At 42.4% G+C, this 4,893-nt stretch overlaps 1 long non-coding RNA gene across 1 annotated transcript; it reads right to left on the bottom strand.

The window, feature by feature from the left end:
- Positions 1-402: 402 nt before the first annotated feature.
- LOC118476681 (uncharacterized) lies at positions 403-3,063 on the bottom strand. Its single transcript, XR_004857175.1, has 2 exons — positions 1,789-3,063; positions 403-1,685 (listed from the first exon to the last, which is right to left on the bottom strand). It is a non-coding gene; the product is annotated as an uncharacterized lncRNA (long non-coding RNA).
- Between the last annotated feature and the right edge of the window lie 1,830 nt (positions 3,064-4,893).

The following is a 4,893-nucleotide window of genomic DNA, read 5'->3' as shown; positions in this document are numbered from 1 at the left end:
CAGGCTTTGCTTATCCATTATTAAGTTTTTTCCAAAGTGATTTAGACTCAAAATCATTTTGAAGTTTATCAAAGGATTACTTTAATATCCATGCTAATGGGGGATCGCTCCGATACCACGCTGTGACAGCCCTCCCAAGTTATCAGGCCCACATGCACCAATCCTTGCCTTACTGGCCTCAGATGGTTGTGCACGTGCACCGGGTAACTTAACAAGGCTATCGAGTTCGCTAACTGGAACTCATCATCCCAAGGATCTCCCACATAACAGGTATATTACAGTAATCACATTTGATACACACACATTGGAGATAGAGCGGAAGACTTTTACAAAGTACACTTTACATTCCAAAACTCAAGTTTTACATTGTAGAAAGAGATGTATTTATTACAAGTCTTGATAGTACTCGAAGTGCATAACTTATTACAATAATTGGAAGGGTGAAGCCTTTCCATAAGAGATATATAAAAACATTCTAAGCTTCAAGTCCTCCACATGAAGTAACTACCCAAAGGATAAGGGAATAAAACTTCTCCTACAAAAACAACAAGGGATAAAACCCTGAGTATGCAATTACTCAGCAAGACTTACCCGACTAAGGAAAAGACTCTCAAGGGTATGCTGGCTTTTGGGAATCAAGGTAAAGCTCATCAAAGTTCAAGGACTCATTTTGCAGAAAAGCTTACTAGAAGTGGGTCCTTAAGCCAAGTTTTATTTCAAAAGTTAGTTTATTACCTGAATCTTCTAGCCTGAATCTAGCATTTGCCTAATCTAGATCATTCACTTGACCTACACTAGGTTGCTTTTAAAATCCAAATTTTGTTTCGCTTGTTATCTACGATGAAGGTCGAAGATTCAGTCTTCATATCCGAGAAGTTCGGCGATCCGAATCGATTAATACCCAGCTGGGGATCTCCAACCACACGACATATGCTTGCCTTAACTCTTTTGCACATGTCTACCATTCCCACGGATCCTCCACCACATGAACAGGTCCGCGCCACCCGAGAGCACACCACCCCTTTTAGGCGGTCCTTTGCCAGGAGGGTACGTGCCACTCTCGCCATCTCTCCACTCCCAGTGCGCGATTGTCTTTTCATGTATGGATTAGCCGGGTTCAGGCTTACCCATGACGAGGTATGTGGCCAGATAAAGGGTCCTAGATCAGCAGGCCAACAATCGGTACGATCCTTAATCGACACAGACGGGCGACTTTTCCTGCTCAGCGTCTGGTCCCATTTTAAACTATTTCAAAATTTTGGCGCCTGGCAGAGGGGCCATGCCTGGATAATGAATTTATCAACGTCTTGATGCCTTCATTATCCCAAGCCCATTTTCTTTTTTGTAAAAACATGAGTCATAGATCAAAAACATTTTTCTTAGTCTATCAGCATGACTAAGCATCTCTAGCTTTTATAAAATAGGTGACAAGGTATGGTAATCAATTTTTCAAGGATGGTAATGCATCAAGTGTTTAATCAATCAACTCCTATCATCTAATGCAGCATATAAGTGATAAAATTTTGTAAACACAAGGGAGGTGGCAAATGCACCGGGGCTTGCCTTGTTGCAGAGAAGATCCAAAACCTTTCTATCATGATAATTAGTTAGATGGGATTCCACCACTGGATCAATAGGCTCTGAAGTGAACTCCTTCTTCAGAAACCGCTTCTTCTCTAGGTGTTCTACAAGTCAATTGCAAATACATGGATGCTTATGTAAGGACATGAAATGCAAAGTCTCTAGACTCTCTCAGAACTACGCATACATTCAAACAAGCAACCATACCAGCCACCGCTACCACAGACGTTCGCGCAGAACTGGGAGAACGACGACGTTGCAGTGAGGTTGCGAGGATGAGCGTGGGGTCGATGGCCGATACAAGCCTACCATGACATGGAATGGGCAGGGAGAAACCGAAGGTGACATGCACTGATGTCCGGACGCGATGGTTAACAGCAGCCGAGACCGGACCAAGGCGCGGGACATGGAGAGGACGACGGGCAGCCAGATCGGCGAACAGGTGAAGCTCGACCAAAGAGAGGGAGTGGAAGTGGAGGTCCAACGTTAAGGCACGACCGCACAACTGATGTGCTTCGTTGGAACTGCTGCTGTATGAGTTGCGCACGCCTGGCTGATGGCAGGAGACGGTTGCTGGAGAGTAAAAGAGCTAAAGGCGAGCGGTGAGACTGATGGCCGGAAGAAGAAGGATGAGCAGTGAAAGAGACGTCCGCGACAAGAAAATTAGAGGGTGGCTGGGAGAGACGAAGTGAGGCAAGCGTTACAGGGAAGATGCTAGGGCCAGGAATACTCGTCGTGTATGGTTCGGAAGAAGCAGGAAGTTGCACGTGGCTATCCTTATCACAGTGGAAGGAGCGCTATAGAGCCAGCACCGGTCGAGTTTGGATACGTGGCCGCGATGGAATGGCGCAAGCAAATCTGGCTTCAGTTAAGCGGCAAAAGTTTGGATTTAGCGGTGTCCACACAGGAGGCAAGGCAGACACCAGCCGACGCGTAGCTTGAGCACGCACAGCGCCTCCCCAAAACTGAAACAAGTTTCAGCCACACACTCCCAGTTACTGGATTTGCTTGGATTCCTTTTTAATTACCAGCCCTTCACATCTTAAATCATAGCTTCAATTTATTAAAACAAGGTGAGGATGGCTGCAGCGTTGATAGCTTTCTACTCCCATAACTCAAACCAGATTTTAGTCACTTGAAACTGAATTCGACACCAGACTGAACTATGGTTTCAGCCACTGGACCGAACTCGATGCCCAACTGAACCCCCAACTTAATCCCGTTAAACCTCGTTATTCCAAGTGGTGACAGAGATATCAGCTATAATACAACTTGCTGACCAGACCACACTCTTACTCTTTGCTTCAGGGATCAACCTCAAAGGGGCACAAATCAAGAAATAAAGATGGATCAAGGAGGAGAAAAACACACTACTTAACGCATGAACCTGAAACCTTCATTACAACATTCTCTCAAATTCATGTGATGACCCCAAATGCTTCCTTACTAAGAGTTATTCCACTACATTCACTCTCCATCTTTGCTTTAATGGTTACTAACTAAAGCTCAAAAAAAACTCTGGGTTAGTGAGCTCCAAATTCGGCCAACAAAGATAAGAACTGGGTTTCAGCTAGCTGATCGAAGTTCAGTACACATCTATCTGACAAAGAACTTTGAGTTCAATTACTCACAAACTTCAGTGGTAACAGGGAGATCTCAGTTAATCAAACTTATTGACAAAACATGGCTCTACAAACTTAGTGCAGTAACCCTAGGTCAAAAATATATGGATCAAAAGTTATAGTGCTCTAAAGTTAGGTGAAAATACTGCAGCTCGGCTTCAGCTGACTGAATCTGAAACTGCACATCACACGCCTGACAGTGAAAGTTCAAGCACATTTTACTCCACTTTTCATGCAGCATTAGGCCAGACACACTTCAACAAACTTGCTCATCATTATATGTTCTTTAACTTTTCTATAGAGACTACAACCCATAACTCCATGGATTAGTGATAAGAAAACTCCAAAGTTGAGCAAAACTCACTAAAATTCAGTTCTGTTAACTGAGAAAAAGTTCAGTCCATGTAAACTGACAGCCCAGTTTTCAGTAACTTTTACTCCATGTTCTGGGTCAGATCAAGCCTAGCGCACACAACGAAAGTTATTCACTGACATATGCTCTTCAACTCTTCCATAGCAAGTATGGTCCAAAACTGCATAGAACAGGCAGCACACAGCCCCAAAACTGCACTAAAAATATAGATTTTAGATTCAGATACTATTCACAAATCTGAAAAATTCAGAATTCTGATAGTCCCTCTTTAGTCACCTTTTTCTCCTGGTTCCAAATGCTTCTAAGGCCAAGTGGATTAATCAAATTGGTGCTCCACATGGTGCTCTACAAGTTTGGTACAACGACCCCTAGCTAGAACCCCACGGACTCCAAACCATCGAAGGCCAAAGTTAGCATTAAACACACAAATTCAGACTTTGGTTTTTCACTTAGTCTGAAAATCCAGAATTAAACACTACACTTTTGGACTACTGTTTCTACCAGTTCCAAATAGTTTCCGGGGTATTTACCTTAACCAAACATATACCCCAACATGTGATCTTTCACTTTGGTACATAAACCTTAACCCATAGCTGTATGGATCAGCCACCAACAGGCTTTCAAAGTTGCTTCAGAATGTAAAATCTTCAGTTTCAGATATTGCAGTTTGAAATTCAGATTCTGATATTCCCACTTTGGACCAGTTTTACACCTAGTTCTATACGGTTTTAGGGCTACCACATCTCATAAACATTGTTCTCCTATAGTTACTCTACAGGTTTGTTGTAGCAACTGTTTTCAAAATACTCATGGATTGAAAGTTATAGGAATCCAAAAACAGAAAAACAAAACTGTTTTGGGCTGATTCCAAACCGACCCAAATCTGAACTTTTGCAATTTACTTCGAATTCTTCCAGACCACTTGGAGAGCTCCAATTATGAAAATTGTTCCCTTTTCCAAGCTCCATAACTTTGGTATATGGACTTTTAGCAAAACATAGCTAGATCTTAAAATCCACTTTTGGGCTAGTTTAAGGTTTCAATTGGGATTGCTTTTCTCCAACAATCTCACCACTTTGGGTTCATCACTTAAGAGTAGAGTTACTCCTTAACCTAAGATCCCACTTTGGTGTATATATCTCATGTCCAAAATGACACTGGTTTAGAAGTGGTGCACTTAAACTTGATTGCAGACAGGGTTTTTAATCTTCCCTGGCTCACAACAACACAACACACCACATTTGAGTTGAATTTTTGACCTAGTAAAATGCATTCTAGGGATATCAAACAAGATAATGCGAGTGCATATGATGACAT

This window comes from Zea mays, chromosome 3 (genome assembly GCF_902167145.1).
Source record: "Zea mays cultivar B73 chromosome 3, Zm-B73-REFERENCE-NAM-5.0, whole genome shotgun sequence".
NCBI classification, from domain to species: domain Eukaryota; kingdom Viridiplantae; phylum Streptophyta; class Magnoliopsida; order Poales; family Poaceae; genus Zea; species Zea mays.
The sequence above is the reverse complement of the archived record's forward strand: the minus strand, read 5'-3'. Positions and strand labels throughout refer to the sequence as shown.